General features: G+C 48.3%; 1 protein-coding gene across 1 annotated transcript in view; it reads right to left on the bottom strand.

Moving 5' to 3' along the window:
* LOC144154160 (uncharacterized) overlaps nt 1–22,204 on the bottom strand; it is a 146,126-nt gene that overhangs the window by 51,798 nt on the left and 72,124 nt on the right. The window contains exon 2 of the mRNA XM_077685826.1: nt 11,420–11,479. The gene's annotated coding sequence lies outside the window, so the exon portion shown is untranslated. The remainder of the gene's footprint in view (nt 1–11,419; nt 11,480–22,204) is intronic.

The following is a 22,204-nucleotide window of genomic DNA, read 5'->3' as shown; positions in this document are numbered from 1 at the left end:
ACCAATTGGCATGAAATCAAAAATAATGCCACGCAAAACAACAACTTCAAGAATATACTTCTCGGTTTTATAAAAGGGTCACCAGTGTTCTGGAAGCTGCAACAAAAGGGGTGCTCGGGCTAGCAGCGTTTCTTCGAGTGAGTCAATAGCAATATAATTTTAGTCATCCTATGCCACTTGCAGATAAATAACGCATAAAAATGAACCCCCATCGCGTTATGACATTGCTAACAATTTTATGCTTTCAGAATTAATAGAGAGCAAATATATAGGTCTATGAATCCCTTATGACGTCTCTAGGACAACGAATATTGACGATTCCGCCCCCACATCTCTTCGAAGACATTTTTTCTTGATGCATTCGTTAAATTTTGCTGCGCATGATGCGCCTCTCTTTGCCTTCAGTTCAATTATACGACCAATACTGCAGTACGTAGTCATAGTTTGACACCCATTCTATGAGGCCAATATCCTCAAATTACAAAGAATATAAACGATTCTCGTGCTATTGAGATCAGCTGACGGCCGCTCTTCTATTACTGGTCCTTTTCGAAGTGGGTTCCTGTCACTTACTGAAAAAACCGTAGCTGCCGTAAATTTATTTTTCTATTAGTCAATGGTTCCTACCACGGCATACTTTTAATATCCTTATTATGATAATAGCTCCTGACCCACAAAATACTAGTTTCAAATATTCATTCTTTATAGAAACTATTGTTGACAGTCGCACTTGCTCTAAGTTTAATGTGTAAATAAATAACAAGGCAAATTAAACCAAGTCCTGGACTGTGTTTGCTTTTCGACAACCGGTGAAGAAGTTATGTGTTTGAGTAGCGCCTGGTGGCGGGCTAGTTGGTTATACATCGTTGGTTTAGAACCAAAGACGTACTAGAAAGGACACATACACTTGACGAATAAACTGCGCACTGACAAGTTGTATGTACCCGCCGTGCCGTGTTATCGTATCTAGATCGCAGTGGTATAAATAAATAAATAAATAAATAAATAAATAAATAAATAAATAAATAAATAAATAAATAAATAAATAAATAAATAAATAAATAAATAAATAAATATGCTATTTTGGCCCATTTTCTCTTTAGAAAATGGGAATAGAATTTTTTAACTGATACTTTAATTATTACCTTTCTCAGTAGCTGACACATGCACCAACCACCAATTACAAAAAGAGAAGGTAGTCACTCTTCGCTGCGTTCAACGGACAAACGTGGCGCCCCGATGCGTGATATGAGCTAGAAGGACAATTAAGTGTAGGGATATCCCACCAAAAGAAAGATTCAGGATTTTTTTAAGTGGCTTAGCCCCGATCATTGGTTGCCTCCAGTTCTCTTGCATAATTTGTACTTTAAGGTCACTAAAAAAGCTAATCAATCGCATTATTTTTTGTAATGATTTATGCTGTATTTTACGGCCTTTCATTGACTGAACGTCTCTCGGGCAGTTAAATTATCGGCAGCAATGACATTAAATGTAGCTCTCATTGTTTGTTTGATAACGTTCCGCATAAATAACGTCTAGCACTATTTTTGTATGTATATGTAAGTCAAAGTAATTGTCGAATGTTTATTTCACAATAAGCTTAACCGGCCGGTGCGAGTTATATTCGTTCATCCTCCGGTCATTCGCGGCTGAGAATTTGTTGTTCAGTCCATGCATTTTCACGATATTCTGCGTACAGGAGCGACGTGATACACAACCAACTACCCACGAATAAATCATCAGAGTAGAAAAAAAAATAACAGTTAACTCTCATAGTTGCGGTGACGCGCTCCTATTGGGTGCACAGTTTTGTTCTGATGCAATTAACATTCTTTCTTCTGCTCCATTATTTTTCATCGTATGATTGATTACAATGCAAAAAAAAAAAACTCTTCTTGGCCAATTACTCTAAGGGGATATGCGGCATTTTTTGGGCCACCACCACCACCAGCACCAACGTCACCGGCTCACAAGTACCCCGGGGTGCGGTCTCTCGGCCCATGACTCCGGGCGACTTCTAGCCCTGCAAGCTGTCGAGACTGGTTTCCACGAAACGGTCAGCTTGGGGGGATCTAGGTGCCAATTGGCTCACCGCCTCCTTTGTGCGGCTTTCTCAGCTCCGCAAATCGATGAGGAGGCTCCCAACGAAGGCGGCTCGTTGCTTTCCTCCCTTGCGCATTCGCGGAACGAGGAAGGGAGCGAGCCATTTTTGCTCCCTTTTTTGCCGAATGATGAGCTCGTTAAATCATGGACACAGTTTTCCCATTAGATGCAGATTGCGCGGCCTTTGGCAGAAACAAGCACGACGGGATGTGCGTGTACTCAGAAATTTACTCTTAGTAGCGGCGCAGTGTTCCACGGAGCAAAAATTGATGCAGTTGAAATAAAGAGCAAACATTTTTAAACATTCTGAACTCAAAGAATTCCCCGTCTCTCTGGAGCACCAAAAAAAAAAAAAAAGAAGAAGAAGATTGACCGTTAGGATGGAAAAAACCTTGCAATCGTCGTAAAGGAACCGTCATGGTCTCAAGGCGCTAAACTTGTTCACTGGGGACGCTCTTCTCTCGCGTTTCCTGTATTCTTCTTGCATGCCGGTCCCTGTACGATTCAGCCGAGGAACAAATGCGGTGCGTGAATACGAGTGTCTTTGTGAAGCCCAACGTATTTTAGCGCAGAAAACGTGGGAGGGAATGGAGGCACAAGCACGAGCCTGCCGTGTGTCCGTCTCCCTTAATTCGCTTCCTTGTATTCTACGATAAAATATGGTTTTCTGGTGCGAAGGGCGCAGTTGAGGGTGTCAGAGGTATGAGGGTGTGTGGTGTATCGGGAAATATTTCGTAGCGCCTCCTGTGAGTCACTAAAGATGAAAATTGGGGTGGCAGGGGGCTCGACTTTCACAGCGTATTCGACGGTGGCGGCTATGGAGAATTCTTCGAGGGTTGTACAAGTTGGGGCGCTTTTTAAGTGGACAATGGTATCTACAGATCGGGTAGGGCTATGGAGGGCGATAGCACCATTTCTAGAAGTGGAGCCAAAACTGGCGTCCGTGAAGTAGATTGCCGCACCATGCTGTTTAAGCCAATTAATGCGCCTGTTCAATGCTTTTGTGCGTTGTTGCCTGCGGACCAAGTAGTGAGCAGGGTGCATGTGGCGAGTAATACGCTCAATTACGAGGTTTGGGAAAAAAGACCAGGAGGAGGTTCGGGAGGGATTGGGGGAAGACTGTCTGTTGGGTAGTTTAAGAGGGTGAGAATCGTCCGACTCCCCACAAGATAACGCTGGTATGGGTCCCCGGCCACGCCAACTTGGACGGCAATGCTCGATCACACGAGCTTACCCGAGTACTCTCCACGGGTCCGCCCATGTTGTGGCCCCCTGTGTGCCACCGTGGCACTCAAAAGATTTCAGAAGATCAGGCACGCCGACAGCATCTCTGCGCGCTACGCGCAAGCAGGCAGTGTTTCCCGGTCCCCCACCTCGCCCTCTCCCGTGAAGCCGCATCTGTGGTCCGGAAAGCACAGGCGTCATCTCTTATCACTCCATCCCGTATCCACTACATGCATGGCATCCTCTCGCGTCCCACTTGCTCTACACCCAACTGCCCTTCCTACCCATCAGCACGACACCTTTACTGGGAGTGCCATCCGCCAGACCTACCACCACACCTGCGTTCCTGCATCGCTTCCTGGGAGGACTGGTTGAACCCGGGTCCTGGCGTAGATGTCAAATCGACGCAAGAACTTCTGGCGGCCCACTGCCTTCGTGTTAGTGCGAACCTCTGGGAGTTCTACGGACCAGCCGTCTCCTAATGAAGAGACTGTGGCACGACGGCCCGGACTAGGGCTGTTTAAAGAATAACGTTTTCTCTCTCTCTCTCTCTCTCTCTCTCTCTCTCTCTCTCTCTCTCTCTCTCTCTGGCGATGCGTAGTGCCCACTATAGTGCCAATATATAGTGCAGCCGATAGCGCCCACTGTTTGCCGACCTCTGATAAGAGCGATTCAGGCGGCCAGCGTTCCGGCCAACTATACTCCTTACGTACAGCTGGCTCAAAGCCGCTCAGTGAGCACTGAATCAAGCTTCATTTATAACAGACACATTCATTTTATAGCATGGTTAAGAAAAAATGCCTCGGTGCTGATCAAATCTCATACCAGCCCCTGAGTGTTTACGTGACCAGCAAGCTTGCCATCGGAAGATAACTTGGTCTTCTGGTGAAAGTTTTCGTGCTGATATCCTTGGTAGAATCATTATGCCTCCACGTGAGGGGCATTACTTTGAAAGAATGCCCGCTTTTGATGCTTGAATGCCCATAGTGCACCGGCTGCCGAATGCGTGGACGCCGTAAGAGATATTTCATAAATGTGATTGGCTCGACTATCGTTACTGCTCGTGACTACAAATGCGCGGGGGATACGACGCACTCTTATTGTTACTAAAGTATTCCAGTGTACGTATAAAATAAATAAATTACCGTTGGTAATAAAGTACGGTTAATATTACATTACTGCAGGTATTTAACATAGGAAATTTTATTTCTGGAAAATAACGTAAACGCAGAGACACAACGGCGTTAAAGGTTATTGACGTAAGAACGGCGATTCGCTGTAAAGTGCACACCGCCTTTGGATGTTTAGTCACAATTAAAGAATCACAAAAGTAACGATAAGGAAACCAAGATCATCGCTACAACATAATCAAGTAGCGGCGCATGCAGAGATCTTGCAGTTGCTACGACAGTTTCCGAAAATACAGTGCTTTAAAAGAAAAAAAAAATTACAAAGCAGACGGTCTCAGGGGTCAAATATGTAGCCTGATATGTTTTTAGAGCGAAGCACTTAAGCGTCCGCTACCGTGGTTTGGCGTCTTCGTCGGCCTCGTAACCGATCGAAGGAAGGAAACACTGAAGACATTGGAAAGCGGAGGAAGAAAGTGTGGCCAAAAGTGTGAGGGTGAGGGCGGTATGCCGAGGCGCCTCCACAGAAGCCCAGCATGCGCTGCGTGATGCATCCTCGGCGTCCTCCTCATTGCTCCTTTCACTTTCAGTAAAGCAAGTCTACCTGTCCTCCTCGCTGCGTGGCTCATCCGAAGCACGTGACATTTGCGCGGGACGTTCTAACACGATTTGCAACAACGTGCTCGGCGGCGGCGACGCGCTGCGAGATAACGGCAGAGTAGCGCGCGCCGCCGTGCGTTCGCTCATCACGCGATTACTTGCTGAGACGCAGCAGCTATGCGCCGTGACCGAGAAGACTGCAGTTTGTACTGCGCACAAATTTCGCATCAGGGAGTATAGCAATCGTCAGCCATTTTTTGTGCGCGAATTGTAACCACTTTACAATTAGAAGTCGCGGGCACAGGGTCATATTTTCTGTTGAAAACTCGTACTGAGGTTTAAGAATTACTAACCGTAGGCAGCTACGGTTAAGTACCTTCCGTATATACTTTTCATTATATACAATCAATCAAGCAGACTATGCCAGTGAGATCCGGAACTACCTACACTCTAAGAAATCCCCGTAGGTCGTCTTCACCACAACGATCCTCAATGATCAATCGAAGTAGCCTCGTGCGCGAATTCCGTGAAGGACGATGCCCAGCATATTAGAGAGAGAGAGAAAAGGTAAAGGAAAGGCAGGAATGTTAACCAGGCGACGGCATAGTATGCTATCATGCACGGGGGAAAGCGGAACAATGAGGAAAAAGAGGAAAATAGAAAAAGAAGGGGAAAGGTACAGACATAGCGCAGAGCGGTGTGCCTAGCGGTAGGACACTATAGACAAACAAGTTCTGTGAGTTCATAGCAGCCTTTTGCGCTACAGTCTTTTGTGCAATTCCGCCGTTTTCAGAAAACACAGGAGCACTTTTGTCGCCTTGTCCGCAGACGACGGAGAAGGCCAGTGGCCCAGGATTGTCTCCTCAGAGAACGGGCGCCGAGAGTCTAACTTTCGTAGAGTCGCAGAGAATTGGCTTCGTTCCGATGAAAACCGTGGACGTTCGCATAGGACATGTGTCGTATGGTCTCTGGTGTGTCACAGACTTCGCACGCCTCACTGGCTGCCATTCCAATCAAATAGGAGTAAGCATTTGTAAATGCGACTCCAAGCCAGAGACGACAAAGAATGGTTGCATCAGATCGTGGGAGGCCTAATGGAAGGGGGCGCTGAAGATGGGGATCCAGGGCATGGATACGAGCGCTCGTGAACTCTTGGGGGGTCCATTTGGATAGCGTGGTCTCCCGAGCAAGTTTTCGGAGAGTCCTAGCGGCGTCCGTCCTGGATAACGAAATGGATAATATGGCCGTCCAACTATACCCCTGCGATGAGGCCGCCACTCCCACTTTGGTGTACGACGCAGCCTCGAGCATGCCTCACTATCCCAGGCTTAACAAAGAAGCAAGATTTTCCAACGCTGGCACTACAGCAGCTAAGTCTCATTTATTTACACGAGAGATACAGTGACCGCACCCATTATTACACCGATGGCTCTGTAACAACATCTAGTTCTGCCGGCGCCGTTGTTATACCACGAATGTCCATGTCCACAGAATTCAAAATAGCCCATCTTACCACTTCCACGGCCGCAGAACTTACCGCCATCCGTTGTGCCCTTCACACCGTTGAACAAACTTCATGCCGAAGGTGGGCGATCTTCTGCGACTCAAAGCTTGCGCTTCAATCGCTCCAGTCAGCCCTGTGCCGTGGACCTCATGAACAGCTGCTGGCCGGGATAAGACTACTGTACGACCGTGCCACCCAAGCGGGTCATGACATTGCCTTTCAGTGGCTTCCCAGTCATTGCGGCATTGTCGGAAACGAAAGTGCGGATGCTGCTACCCGCTTGGCACACCCCAGCATATTATTTGACTAAAAACGGCAGCATCTCCACTCCGTGGATCATGGCGAGGGTGCGGAGTACGGGGACTCGAAATGACATCCAAGTTGCGCCCCGAGTGACATCCGATTTGTGCACCGACCGTCATTCGATTTGAACCTTGAGTTGCACCTTGATTATTCCCTAAATGAAACTGCAACTCACGGCACAAATCGAATTTCGCTTGATGGTGGTGTGCGCACGGATGGACGCGGACGGAGATTGGGAGGTCCTAAGGTACTCCGCCCCGTTACAGGTGAGGGAGTAAGCCGTTTGACTCTCGGGTACTAACTCACGGTCGTAGACCTATGGGTAAGACGACTGACACTAACTCCTTCTGGTCTACCAGACACAGGCTCGAATCCTGCCGGTGCCTGTGGGATTTTTTGTGATTGTAAATGCTATGCGCACGGACGCGGACGGACATTGTGCGGTCCTAAGGTACTCCGCACCTAAAAATGCATGTGTGCATGGCAACACGCAAGGCGTGAAAGGCGTTTTGCACTGCGCAATGCCCCACCGAAGATGCCCCTTTTCACTCAAATAGAATGCTCGACCACGTCATTCGCCGAGTTTGCACACTAGGCCACTTCGATTGGTCGTTCTGGAGCATTGTGGCGAAAACGCCCAAGGGGGACTTCTATAGGGTGTAGGAACAAATTTGAGCCAAAAGTTCCGGCTGTAATTTTTTGCTCCAGGAGCTATTAGAAGGATGCATAATAAAAGGACTGCGACTGTGAAAGACGTAAGAGAAGAGCATTGCGGCCGTCGTGGTACGCAGAGGCGGATAGCGTTACTGGACAGAGTTGTTTCAGGGTGAAAAATTTACCTGTAATCTTGGTTTCCCTATCTTCTGAGACGTACGTCTCGCACGCGTATCCTCATGTTCGTGTAGTCTCTCCTTTTCATATTACTGCCCCGTCGGGACGGCATTGCATAGAATAGGATCAGTACATCTCATTGTCATGTGCCTAAGCGGCGTACGTTGTCGCGGCATGGGTGGCCACCTACTTAATGCGGTACCGGTATGCGCGAATACCGTGAGGCAAAACTTAATTGCTCTTCTACCTCTTCCTTATGGTAAATAAATATTCATTACTACTAATACTACCACATCTGTTCCAGAGCAGAGGGCAACGAGTACATTTAGACCGTGCGTCTGAATTTGTCTAAAACCATTTGTCTTTATGCCTAAACCTAGCGGGAAAATTTGGTGCGCACCGGCATTTTGGTTGTTTGCATTAATCAGAAATACAGCGGCCGGAAAACGAACACACGATTTCGTACTTGATGGCAACGTCTTAGCTAATAAGCCACTGCTTTGGGTCCGATAATCGAGGTCTTGTTAAAGCGGATTTGGGAGTTTGGCAGCACTGCGTTCGCTGTTCACGGTAGTAGGTATTTTGTAACGGGGATAAAATTGGCATAGAGTATACGTGTGACAGGATGACAAACTGTCGGTAAACGAATATTTTGGATTATGTTTATATGAAGGAAAATAACACTTAATTAACTGTAATATAAACGAAACGCGGCACAATGAAATATGTAATGACGTCTCATATGTTGAAATTTTCATGTAAGTTTGCCCCCCCCCCCCCCCCCGCAGGCGCGCACACACTCATACACGCACACGCACATGCATACGCACGCACGCACACACGCACGAAGCTTTTTATGCGAGCTGTGCCTTTTCAAGTATTGTGATACATGACGCGGATGTGACAAGGAGAGAGGCTTTCTCTCCTTATCCTTTTTTAAGTTTAATAGGCAGTGTTCGTTTCGGAGTTGGTGTAGTCTGTGCTTATAATCCGGTACAAATCCCGTTATAGTTTCAAACATAATCATAAATAATGTGACGTTCTCGACCATCCCACAAACACATACAGTGCAATACATGGAGGAAAGAAAAGCTTAGGAGAGGCCCACGTGGGCACTGGCACATTGGGAGAAATGGGAAGGAAGCCACGTGGTTTTTTCACGCTCATCGGATGCCCCTGGCAACCACGTCCTAGCAACGGCGCCGAAGGCCGGCTCCACGAGGCCCTCACGTCTCTTCGCGGCCCAGCCGGTAGCCAGTGGTCGGCAAGCGGAGAAGAAGCAGACGACAGTGGAGCGAGCGAAGGGCGGAGAAGGCGTGTGCGCGCAAAATATAAGCGAAAAATGGCGGCCTCCAAAAAGGCATTTCCGGCTTCAGTAGAACTGAAGCCGGAATCGGCTTCCACTGTCCATGGTGTTCAACCTTTCCAAGCGCCAGCGCTGGTGCCGTCTGCGGTGTGCCCACACGGCGCTGTTTCGGACCCTATCGGGTGGCCGACACGAGATCGAATTGCTCAAGCAGCGGCGCCCGGCGCGCCGTGATTGCCGAGTCTTCAAGAGACCCCCCCGCCTCTTTTGGCTCCCCAGTAAGCCGAGAGCCTGGCGCCATCCTGTCCGGGCAGTGAAAGGGCCAACAGGAATGCGAGACCAGCATTATCTGCCTCCAAAAAACGAAAACAAAACAAATCACGGCACGCATCCGGTGCGCAGTAGTCCAGCACGTGCTCTCTATGGTCGCCGCGCTTAGTGGGCTAAAAGAAAGACATGCAAAAATGATAAACAAAGGCGTTTCCAGTTGGTGCTTCGTGAACGGTTGCCTGTCTCCTCCTTACGGGAGGATGTAACGGGTTCATCTTGCCCAGGGCCATTGGCTGCGACAAGGTGACCTTCCCCCTGGGCAGATACCGGGGAGGATGATGATGCAAACTTTCATGGCCGCTCACCGGTGGCAGGACTGCCTAGTCCAAGAATCCTTTCCCTGTAGGTGGTTCGCGGCAAACACGCTTTTAGTCGGTCTGGCGTTTAGAGTGTCTTATCTAGAGAGAGCTTGGGTTTTTTAAAGCGTTTTTTATGCAACCGACACTCCCCATTGGGTCACGTCCGCGAAAGTGGAGACGTCTCAATTTCCAAGAGAGTGGGCACTCAGAAAATAGCCCAACTGGTCAATGAACACGAAGAGCCGCAAAAACTCTTTACAGAAATCCGGCAAAAACATATTCCACCAATGGCCTCCCCCAAGTATGTAGACTATCAAGGTCCTGAAAACGAATACATGGACGCACCCTTCATAATGAATGAACTCAAAGCGGCCATCAACACCTGCAAAGGCTTCAAAACCCCGGGGCCTGATCAGATCACCACTCCAGCCCTCCGCAACCTTAGCGATGCCGATCAGGAATTTCTCCTGGAAAAAATAGCACAGAAGCAGAAACCTACGCGGTCGGAAAAGCCATTGTCCACCACGCATCCCCACACAGTCCCCTTAACATCTATACTGACTCACAAGAAGCATGCACACGCATACTACACAATAACATTCCACTTAGCGCACACAGCCTCTTTCAAAACATCAAAGGAGACGTAAGGATTTACTGGGTGCCTGGTCATACCGGGCTGCAGGGCAATGAAGGAGTCAACCAGCTCGCCCGTGACACCGCTCTCCGGGCTCCCTGCAGCCGCAGCCAACCCCAGGAACCTACGCCCCCGAAACCCATTACTCTTCAAGACCTCCGCCATCACCCTAACTCGTACGTTCGCCCACATCCACAACTATCGAAACACGAACAAGTACTTTTTAGGCAAGCGCAAATGGGTACCCTCTTAACCCCAGCCAGAGTGGCCCTCTACAACGGAACGCCAACCCCCAGCTGCCCAAAGTGCTTCAAGGCCCTCAACCAGGACCACATCTTCGAAGGTTGCAGCCCGTTCCCCGGAGGGAGAGCAGCACTCCAATCACCAGCCCTAAACGACCAACGCCGCCTTGCAGATTTCGTAAAGAAATTTGTTAGAGGTGCCCTGAACTGAGGGTACCTAACCCGGCTGGTAGTTTCGCAATAAAGCTTTATTCATTCATTCTCGTCGTCGCGAGATTTCGTGACATCTGCCAGCAACGCACGCGCGAGCTTATTTTTTTTTTCCTGCTCAACCGTAGGCGAGCGGCGACAGCTTCTCGTCTCGTGCAGGGCTTTCTCGAGCACAAGAGTTCTCTGCGACAGGCATTGTTCTACCGCTGTCACTTGTGCGGCGGCGAACTGCTCCAACCTGCTCCCAACGCTGACAACAAGAGACGGGGCTCTTCAGCTAATAAATGTTTTCTCCACCAGTCTCTCTCTTCCAGCCCATCTTTCGCTCCGGCCATTCTATTGGCCATTTATTTTCCTTCGTCGGTGCTCGCCTTTTTCTCGGGGTGGGAAGGAGCGCAGTTGACAGATTGACCATTTATCTCCCCCCGGCGCTTTCCCGCGTTGCTCTTCACGCTCGTCCGACGCAACGAAAATATCGCCCCCCGTCCAAGGTGACGGGCCCTGAAACGCTCCCATGCATTTATTTTTAGTGCTATAAAATTGGCAGCATTCCGATAAAGGTAAAGCGACGACTGAAACAATACAACAAGCAAATTCTTGATCTCAAAAGAATGTGCTTGTTAGGAATGACAATGAAATTTGTGTTGATATTCTTAACGTTTTCTTTTATCAAAAAACTTTTTTTTGCGGAAAAAAAAAAACTTACCAGGCCACGCGGTCAGCGTCGGGGTTTTATGTGAACCATTCCTCCCGGTGACCAGTGTTCCTGCACAAAGGTTGAAACAGGGGTTACTTTCCAGGCCGTGCTCGCCGCGTAGCATGTGAGGCGCACTTTTTACACTTGGGTTCTCTTTACGAGAGTTGGTTTTGCATGATCATTGACTGAGTTTTGAGTTCCAAGGTACACGACTTAAAGAAGGCAAACGAACGGAGTGGTCAGCAGGAGCGCGAACTAACAACTGATTTATTACAAGTACAATATTTTCTTGGGGTTCAAAACACGTGAACAGGGTTAGAAGATACAAACAGGAGGGGGGTGAAAGTAAAAAAAAAATATTTTTGCTGATTTCACAGGTGCAAAACGTAATAATCCGGTGAAAGGCTCTTTATTTTCGTTTCTTTTTTGAATAGCAGGGTATTCTTTGCGTGACGCTTTTTTTTTCGTCTTGCTATGAGTTGCTGTTTATGAAGTCTATTTCAGGCGGCGGGCTCAGCAGGATTAAGAATGAGCTCACGCATTCGATCTGCTAGGTTGATATGTGGAAGGCTTCCCAGATTTTGCGTTTTCCCAGGACTCCATTTGAGAGCTCATGAGAGGACACACAAAATTTTTAGGCCGTTCTTAAAAGAAGATGCTTCGACGAGCTCGGAAGACAGGCGACTGGACGCGCATGAGCACTCCAGCTGGAAAAAAACGAAAGAGAAAAATCTTGATGTCCTGGAGGTAATTTCCGCTTCCTTATTACCTAATTGTAGTTTTAAGAACCAAACGTAAAAGCACTAAAATTTACTTACTAAACTTTGCATCAACACTCTGCTGCATCACCAGGGCAATGGGCAGCTTGGTGGTATTTTAACGAGACAGTAACAGAAAGCAGTGCAACAGCCACCGGTCACAGTCACTGCCTCCCAAATTTTGCCTTGTACGAATATTTCACCAGAAGACTGACAATTTTCCTAAAAACGGCAAAGAAATGCATCAAATGACGACTAACGCCAGGAACCTGCAAAAAATGTCGTAATTCCTAAAATAATTACATCAGCTTCGTAAATCGAACATTTTAAAATGGCTCTTTTAGGGATTAAGTTCGGGCTGCAGAGTTGATGGCAATCATTGTTTATTTAAGGCACGTTCACCTCATAAGTGTACTGACACGCGCGTAGCGGTTCGGGTTATTCATCGCCAAATGAAGTACACAGGTGTTCGAGTTCATATTTCGCGGATTCCGCGTGGTGCGTAATAAGCCAGAATACTGCTGAGGTATAGGCTAGACTCAAGGTGCTGCAACAATTCTCCATCCTAACCTGTTTTGTTCGCTGAGATTGTTTGAGCCTGCGCTGTGACACAGATCATTGGCCAATGAGTCCTGTAACACCCAATGATTCCCTTCAGGGCACTGACTGCATAGGCATGTGGATGCTGCAGTTCACAATTGTGCAGTGTGTTTCCCACTTTAACAACAGCACCTTTTGCAGTTAGAAAAATAGAGACAAACAATACGCTAGGAAGGTCATTTAGCACGTGTCTGCGCTTTTATTAGAAATAAAAATACAATGAGCAGAGAACGGCTGTTAAAAAATGACAGGTAAGCGTTCGTTGAGAAAATAGTCGTCTGCATGAACTGCGGTTCAGCGCTAAAAAAGACGAGTACGCAGCGACACGATCTTTGCAGCACTGGGCGTTTTTATTACATATGAAAAGATTCGTGCAACAATCATTTCACTCAACTTTTTTACCGAACAAGATCGGAAGCAAGCAGGGAGGTTCGAAGCGAGCAAGCAAACGAGCAAACGGCCGGTTTAGCGCGCGTCCATCTGGACGCCAGGAAAACGAGGCCCCGCAAGCTATCAGAGGTTCGAAAACGTATTGACGGCAACGAAAAGTGTTCGAGTCAAGAGAAGCAGCCAGACTCTTCAGCGATCCTTGCGACGCCGAAGTTAGTGCACTGCTGCCGATACGTTGACGCTTAGCTCTGTGGGTGCCTCCCTTTTCGGCCCTGCTCCTCACCCCACCCCGATTTCGTTTCCAGAGTCATAGGAATTAAACCTCAGAAAATCGAGAAGTGATGGTGAGGCCGGAGACATGGCAATCCTAACATCAGGACATAAGACTAAGAGCGCAGTGTAAACTCCACGTTTATTTGCTGTGGGCTGATATCTTTTGTATACGGGCTCTTTTGTAGATCGTCAACGGTCGGTATATATTCGGGAACAAGTTAAGAACGGCAATAGCTCATGTGCGGTATCACTCCGCCTAAGCGCCGGACCCGGATGTCAACGGGCGCGCGCGTTTTGAAAGGAGATTGATATCAATGCGTGATATCGTATGCCTTTTCTCACGTAATTTGTTTGTCGTCGCTGCTGTCATTTATAGGCATATCAAGTAAGAAAAATCGCGGAAATGGCTCATGTCATGTTCAAAACATTCCCAGGAACGCACTACCTGCTCTCCGCGTAGAAACATCCGGCTGCGGTGATGAGGCAGAGGCAACTTCCGTTGCCGTTCTTAGGTTGTTACCGGGTATAGTCAAACCTGCAACGCCTGGTATGGCAGCGATGGATCTTGGCCGCTACGGCACTGTGGCTGGAAGTGCTAGCAGGTGCATCGAGTTGTGGCACAGTGATTTCGGGACGCACGTACCTAGTACTTGCGTCCCGAAATCACTGAATATATTTTTGAGTACAATTTCGAGTGATGTGATGATGCGAACGCATGAGCCAAACAACATGTGCTCTCTCTGATGGACGAAGGGAAGAAAGAAAAAAAAAACGAATAACAACCACCGGGAGGCGCGTGCACGAATAAATACTTCCGGAAAAGGGCTGGAATCCTTTGCATTGTCCGGTGTACCTGAGGCTGTGGGACAGCAAATGATGCAAAGGCCCAAAAAAACATGTAGGTGGCGCCGAAGCCAGCTTGCCTGCCCTTTGAAAGCATTAATACTATCTCTTTAGGTGCTAACCCTGGGCAGATATAGTTTCTATACAAATTTTGCTGCTGAAATTAAACCGTTTGAAAAGCAAAACATCAGTCAGTCAGTCAAACGATTGATTGATTGATTGATTGATTGATTGATTGATTGATTGATTGATTGATTGATTGATTGATTGATTGATTGATTGATTGATTGATTGATTGATTGATTGATCCTAACGACTGAATTGCTTATTTAACAACCCGAAAATAAGCAAAATAAGCCTGTTAGATGCTGCCATTGCTGCGATTGTTCTCAACGCTAGTATCCCAAGATTAAAAATTCTAGCACTCTTTTTCTTAGTTCTTCTCAAATCTATGTAGCAGACCCAATTTCCTTTCCCGAGAACCGCGCGTACGGACCCCACCTCTCGTCTGCTGCGCAGCGCAGCGCAGCAGCCTCAGCTTCTGGGAAATGTTATACCAAGGAGCTCTCCCTCGATAATTTTGATGCCTCGCCGAACAGGCGCCGCGTATACGCAACGCTAGCGGGGCTTCTGTGCAGCACACTCAGCCGCTTTACAAAGCGACCGTGAGGCGGCTTGCGGTCTCGGCCAGTCCCTCCAATTCAGGTTGTCCCGGAAGGGCACAACGCAGTACTTCTGGCGGGGGGCCGGAAAAGAGCGGCGGTGGATGGGTGCACGAAACGCGGCCGCGCGGTGACTCAGCAGCAGATCCTGTGCGGGAGGCTAATTCGCTTAGCGAGACGACACGCCACGAGCAGTGGGGAGAGCGGCTAGCGTGGAGGTTCCGGGAAAGCCGACCTCGCCACAACACGTTTGTCCCCCCTTCGCCTCAACTCACGAATATCTAAGACTTGAGTAAAACAAGGAAGAAAAAAAAAAACGTATCTAATTCTATGGAGGGAAGACATTCGAATTTAGGTTTGCACGCATCGAAGAAAAGCGGGCACGGAGGAGTGCGTCGTAGAGGAGTGCTTCGGATGCACTTACACCCTTGGGGTTGCTACCGTACAGCTTACTATACACGGGGGTTTGTTGTATCCCTCCTCTCCCAAGAACCGCACAAGTGCTGAACTGCCTATTTTTAGCCGCTTAGCCACCGTGGGGGGACATATGCTGTACGTTAGTCGAGTGTGACTGCTCCCCCTTTATAATAACAGTGCTGGGCTCTGTGGTTATAAAGTTTGGCAGATTAAGAAACGCAACAAAACGGCATAGAACTTGGCTGAGACGGCTCAGATATTTCAGACCAAGGATGTGACACACGAGGGCAGGCGCTAACTTTCAAATGATTTTTGTTTAGCTGGCGAGACGTACATAGCTTTGAAAAAATCCCACTCAGAAAACCTTACTTAACTGCGCAGCGTATACAAGCGCGCAACCGTTCTTCAGCCTCCTCAGGAAGGCCTGTAGGAAGGAGAATTGTGCACTTCCCCCAGGAAGGCCTTCCCATCTCCGAACACGGAGGAGTTGGCCTTCAACGAAGGTGCGTGCGTGCGTATGCGTTCGCGCACCCAAGGAGGCCGTAACCCCCCCCCCCCCGATATTTTCAGGTACGAGTTGGGGGGAAGGAATTGTTGGGATTGGGATGAGGGCATTTACTTTGCCTAGTCATTTTATGGTGCGAGTGATGCACCCATTAAATTTGCGTGCATTCGACGTCTGGTCTCAGCCCAATGGTCAACCATTTTGCGACTCCCCGGAATAATGGAATGGAATGGATGAATTTATTAGGAGGAAGAGGCCAAGCGGCCCTGTTATGAGGGGGTGATCCGCTCCCCTTCGAAATGAAATCTTGCTTACGCCACTGGTGTGCGTGCGTGCGTGCGTGTGCGTGTGTGTGGGTTGGGGGGGGTAGCGTGCTATTGAATGGTGTCTGTGCTTTCTGAAAATTAAAAAGTTTTAATTACGGAAAAATTTGCCTACACCATTGTGTAATTTTGGGTTCGGTATGGGAGAGCGAGCGGTGCGTAGACCGGATACCGTGGTCAATAGATAACGCGCCGCTCGAGCGGGTCTGACATCCTAACCGCTTACACTTGTACGTATAAACAGTGGCGTCGTATCGGGACCCCGGGACGGCTTGTGGTGCCTAGGGCCGGCTGTTGACAGTTAGGAGTTATTCTCCTTTGCTGGCTCCCGATGTATCCTCTCTTTTTTCCCATCACTCATCGGTACGAAGAAATTCTCCGAGGACTCTGAACTCGCTCACGCACCATTCCTTAAAGTTCTTCCTGTGATCAGGCGGAGGTACCCACGTAAATTGGCGTCAGTTTGTTCGTATATACGTCACGCTCCCTGTGTCGGCTCAGTTACTCGGGGCTGCGTATCAGTCTGCCTCAACGTTAAAAAACTTTGTTGACGGCGTGTTGGATGCGGGGAGGACAGGTATTTCATGTTGGCTTAATTATTGCGTACCGGAGAATTCGACTGATATAGACAAACTTGACATAATGTGCCTAGGTCACATTAGTTAAGCAATTTCTGACTTCCGTCTTCGATTGCACCCATCTATAGCTTGTTGTCTGGCTAATTGTTGTGTGTATTCCGCAGACGTGGCTGCGTTACTATGGCCGGTAGCACGAAGCTCCTGCTCAATCCCTAGCATGTCCTTCTGATCTTGAAGGACTGAAGGACTATCCTTGCCATCCATGGCTAAACCCCGCTATGTATATGTGTAATGTGGGCCTGTGTCGCCACGGATCAAGAGGGTTTTATTGTCACCAAACCAGATGACAATCTGGATCTATCCAACGACAGCGTCGCTGTACTCAGTCGGTGCGAAATCCTCAAACCAAGGTGGCTTTTCTCGTGCCCTTCTCGACGCGATAACGGGCCATTAAACGTGTGTTTCAACCCCCGTCTTTAGCGGTGAAGGAGTCGGGAAAGCAGCGGGGCGTTGGTTTTAGCCCCCAGAAGGGCAAATAGTACATATCGTTTTACCAAATCTGGATAAATATGTCCACGTACGAACAGCACACAGAAATTTGAAGATAGGTCAAGTACTGCTATAGGAATGTTATTCTTACCAATCACCCTTTAAAGTCGAATGACATAAAGCTGCCATGAACATAAGAGGCGTCGCGTCCTTTTTCATCTAGCATGAAAAGTTACCGCCTTTACTCACGTTCCACAGACTTTTCTTTTCTTGAGCAGGCATGGGAAGAATGTCCGCTTCAAGTCAACTCAATTACTTGTGAGCTTCCGTGGCGATGCTGTGCACCGTTTGCAGATTTTTTGTGCTCATTACGGGGCTCCCACTGGGATCCAGGCGCTGTCGAAATAAGGAGCAATAGATGAAATGAAGGCCCGAGGAGTCTGGAGCAGTAGACCCTCCCGCCATGAGACGTATTCGGCATCTCGGGAGCACGGAAAACTGGGCCCAAAACGCGTACGGACGGACTCGAAGTGGCGCGCTACGCGCGGCCTAATTGGCAAGGAGACGAGTGGGGCTCCGAACAGCGGGAAACCATTCAGGGCGCTCGGGAGACGCAAAGTGCGGCCATCGCACGAGGCCGGCCAAGCGTGTTGCTCCCAGACCGTGTCTTGCCGGGCCAAGGCGCACTCATCTGTGCGTGCAATTTTTCTAGTAGCTGCCCGCGCTTCCAAATCTGCGACGGATGTCACCGGTGTCAGCGTCCTTTGCGTGACTTGTGGCACCGCGCAGCTATTTCGGTTGCACGCTGGAGGAGAAGCTTCGCCGCGCCATTGACTCCATGCCGGTCGGGGGAAGTTTCGGATGGGAATACGCGGGGGTCGACGAGTAGCCTGAAAGGCGCCGAGCCGCCCGGGGGCGGAATGAGATCTCGACCAAGTTTGAGCAAGACTTTTCAGGCGGTCCCCTTTCGAACGCGCCGTGTGCAGAACGCGAGGGAAATTCTTGCTTGTAGTGAGGGATTGGAATGATAAAGGTATTTACGGCGGTAAAATACAACGCGGAACATTCCTGTAAGGCATACCTTCCTGCCTTTCAGCCTACGGGGGAGACGAAGGAAGCATGGCATGCAGAATATGGCCCCAAGGTCGTCATGCTTATAGAAACGCTGGGGGATCCTTTTTCGTCATCAAACACGGCCTGGCTACCCTGCTAGTATGACTTCAGAAAACTGAGACTTTAAGGTGAAAACAGCGCCTTTAGCACTTTGCTTTAGCCGTGCTACAAATTCGCTACGTAATATGCGTTGTAATAACTTGTTGCAAAATTGTTTCTCTTTAACGAGAATCCGCCAATTTAGAGGACAGTATGTAACTTTGTCCGGTGAAAGTAGCCTCTCCGTGAAGCATAGCGAGCAACTAACCACACGTATTTTGACGAATGATTCGTGCAGCGCAGGACAGGAGCAGCTGAAAGTCTAAGAGAGAGGCCCTCGTCCCGCAGTGGACACAAATAGGCTGATGTTAGTGGGGGCGATCTGATTTCTACGCAAATATGGTCGACGACCGTGGTATGTTGCCCCGCAGTGCACTATGTGTGCCCCGCAGCGGCCGCTTCGAGAGAACAGCGAGGAAGCTCCCGTCGTCTTGTGTAAGCAGAAAGTCAGTGCGGCCTTTCAAATTGGGGCCAGGAGAAAGAACCGCGTATGGTGCCCAGACGAAAGAAGAGAAATGAAACGGGGGAAACCCCCAAGGGGAAGAGAGCCATCGGAGGAGGCAAGGAAGGCCCTGGCCGGCTCAGGTCATAGCAATGGACCGTCCGTGGCCAGCGCGGAATAAAAATGGTCGCGCCGAGGGGTTTTTGAAATTGTCCCTCGAGCTTGGCTCTGCCGACTCCAGCGCCCTGGCGTGATGGAGAGGCGACACGCTCCAACGCCTACGCGCTTGCACCACCATTTTGAAGATCGGCGTATTTATTACCCGCCCGCTGCGGGTCGACGCCAAGCGTCGGCCTGGCCATTGCAGACCGTATTTCTCCGCCTCGGCGTTTGTGCACCACGAGGCTGCCAAACCTTCTCGGTGCACGCGTGCGGATGTGCGTGCTCTCCTCACTCCCCGTTCCGCCCTTCCGCCAGCTTCCGAACTGGCATCGCGAAGCAGTTTGGGGTTGCTCTTCGCGCTGCAACAATCACTTGGTTATTGTTTCTACTTTATAGCCCACAACCCTTAATCCGATAACATATACATCCGAAATAAACGGAAACCGAGGAGGCAGGTAACTACTGTAGCACAACTTCAACTTTTTTTGTACGCTTTTCGGTACCTCACAACGCGACCTTGAAGCGCAGGCACCTAAGGCTTCCTCCTTAAAAATGAAACAAAAGAAAATATTCTCCAGTATGTGGAAGTTCGCGAACTAGAGCCGACATTCTAGAGAGGATTGGCTAAGACATATCAGTAGCGCCCTTACAGCAATATTTTGTTCCCAAGCGTCAGCCCACGTGCCCAAAATCCTGTGTTCCGACAGAGGACGAGTGTCCAAGCTAGCAATGCTGCTTCAAGATCATCTTGATCACTGATTGGGTGAGCACTAAGGAAATGGTCAATAGTTTCTGGCAAACTACACAGAAGGCAATCCGGGCTTTCTTCGCTCCCGATTTTATGCGGGTACTTGCCGGTAAATGGTATCCTAACGAATGATTATGCAGCAAAGTCGATTGACTTCTGCGAAATCAAGGAGCGAGCCAGAACTTATGCTCGGAATAGAGCCTGGAGCTGTTTGTGCTCATTCTGTGGGTCAGATCAATGCAAAGTGTCAGCCTGTTTACGTGCAAGACAGAGCGTTACATTAATGACCGGTTTTGTAATAGCTCAGTTCACTGCATAACTCTATAATGAACTCTTTAGAAGTCGGCTTCATTGATACTTCTTCCAGGGGTAATATAAGCAGCCATGCTAAAATATGAAGGACTCGAAACCCAATGTATTCATAAGGAGCGCAGCGAGTTACGTTAAGTGGCTACTCCCGATTTTCCGAGAACACTAGCCCTATAGAATTCACCCCGGCATTGGCACAAATCTGAAAGACGGCGGCTATATATAAATGAAGTGCACAGAAACATAACGTGAATTCCCGTCTCGTTTGTTCGCGCTTGTGTCGCGTCTGCTCTGGTTTGTTTAGTACGTGCTGGCTACGTCATTTCATTGCAGAAAGTGGTGTGTGATTGTATGACTCTGCAAATGTGAATGCCGTTACCTACAAGAAGCGGGCTCGACTCGTGATATATTTTTTTTCTTTTTTTCGCCACTACACGATCTCTTGACAGCATGGTCTGCGAACGGTCGGCTGCTTCAATGAACAAATGCTTTCACCCAAACTGTACCGAACTGAACTGAACTGAATACTTAATACAGTTGTAACGCAACTGAAACTCAACCGAAATTCGTCGTAATAAGCTCAACGGAAAATCGCTAAATACACGGTGGCCACTTTTCAACAGCACGACAACTAATCCGCAACATAATTTCAATGGAAATATTTTAAATACCAAATCAAATTCGTTGAGTCAATTCAACAAAATTTTGATTGAAACTCAACAAAAAAATTTTGTAAGGGTTTTAGGACATATTTAGACCGTGACTGGGAAATCCGCAGTTTTGTACAGGTTTGTCCGCACGGCGAATGCACAGCGCTCACAATATGCGCATCACTCGTCGCCTGTACGTGCACTGGTTGAAGGTTGCTTCTCTTGACCGCGCATATCGATTCTCGGTCGGATGGTGGCATGTTGCTTTCACTGTATAATAAAACAAATAAACAAGTAAAACAAGGTGAAATAAAACAACGTCGCGGTTCAAATAAGACAAGGTCACGGTTTATTTTGCTCTCACGGTTGCACCGAAGCCCCAAGCAGAGCGTGTATGTAAATGCTGCAGAGGAACCGCGCCGACCACACACATAGACAACTTCGGTATGGAGCTGCCTTTCACGCGCAGGCAAGTGCAATTCTGCCTGTATTTTTGTATTATTAACAAACTACGAAAAAAGGGCACAAAAATTCTGACAGTTATCAACAAATGCGTAAACATTCTTTCCAGCCGCTCTTTTATGCAACGAGAAACTATAGAGTCGGCTTCACCTTTACACAGAAGTGAAGTGGTGGGGCGACGTTTCACTAAGAGTAATATAAGCACTTCTTTATCCCCGTCGGCTCCACCTCTAAAAAGAAGTGAGTTGGTGGGGCGACCAGCAGTTTTATGTCACCGTCGGCTTCACCTCTGTACAGAAGTATTGATTGGACGACATTTCACCAAGTCTAATTTTTAAAGCAGTTTTTATAACAGTATGAAAACGCACCATGCACCCCACTGTACCCCATGACTTTTAAAATGCGACAAGCAGGCACTTTTAGAGTGTGGGTCGCTGTTTTGCGGTGTAGCAATCTGGTAGCTTGCGGGCCCCTGCACTTTTTCTTGTTACGCGGCTTTATTGTGAACCGACCACTGGGTGACGTCTCCCTCAGACAGGCTAGGGAGCGCTTGAAAACGTATCACAAAATAGTTACGCACTACCGCCTAGACATACATAAATAACCTCAGCCTAAAAAATCTCAACAATATTCAGTAGGCCACCTGGAGGCAGCTTCAAGCTAATAAAATCTCATCATCATAATCATCATCATCATCATCATCATCATATTTATGCCCACTGCAGGGCAAAGGCCTTTCCCATTAATCTATACCATCGTCTATATATAATGTCACGTGCCAGTCTGTGGGATGAGAGCATTATTAAGTAGGACAGACATGCTAATCCCCCGCGTGGGTACGTGCCGTGTGATGGGCACAGCAGAGGACGACGAAGGTGCGCGTTAGCTAGTGGCTCGTGTGCTCGGTTCTTGGTCGCCATATTGCTAGCCACCAACTGGTGCTCTCTGTGTGTTTCCTCTGGCAAGTTAGG

The sequence above is a fragment of the Haemaphysalis longicornis genome, unplaced genomic scaffold (assembly GCF_048455015.1).
Source record: "Haemaphysalis longicornis isolate Haplotype H1 unplaced genomic scaffold, Haemaphysalis longicornis Haplotype H1 scaffold_1, whole genome shotgun sequence".
Lineage (NCBI taxonomy): Eukaryota > Metazoa > Arthropoda > Arachnida > Ixodida > Ixodidae > Haemaphysalis > Haemaphysalis longicornis.
The sequence above is the reverse complement of the archived record's forward strand: the minus strand, read 5'-3'. Positions and strand labels throughout refer to the sequence as shown.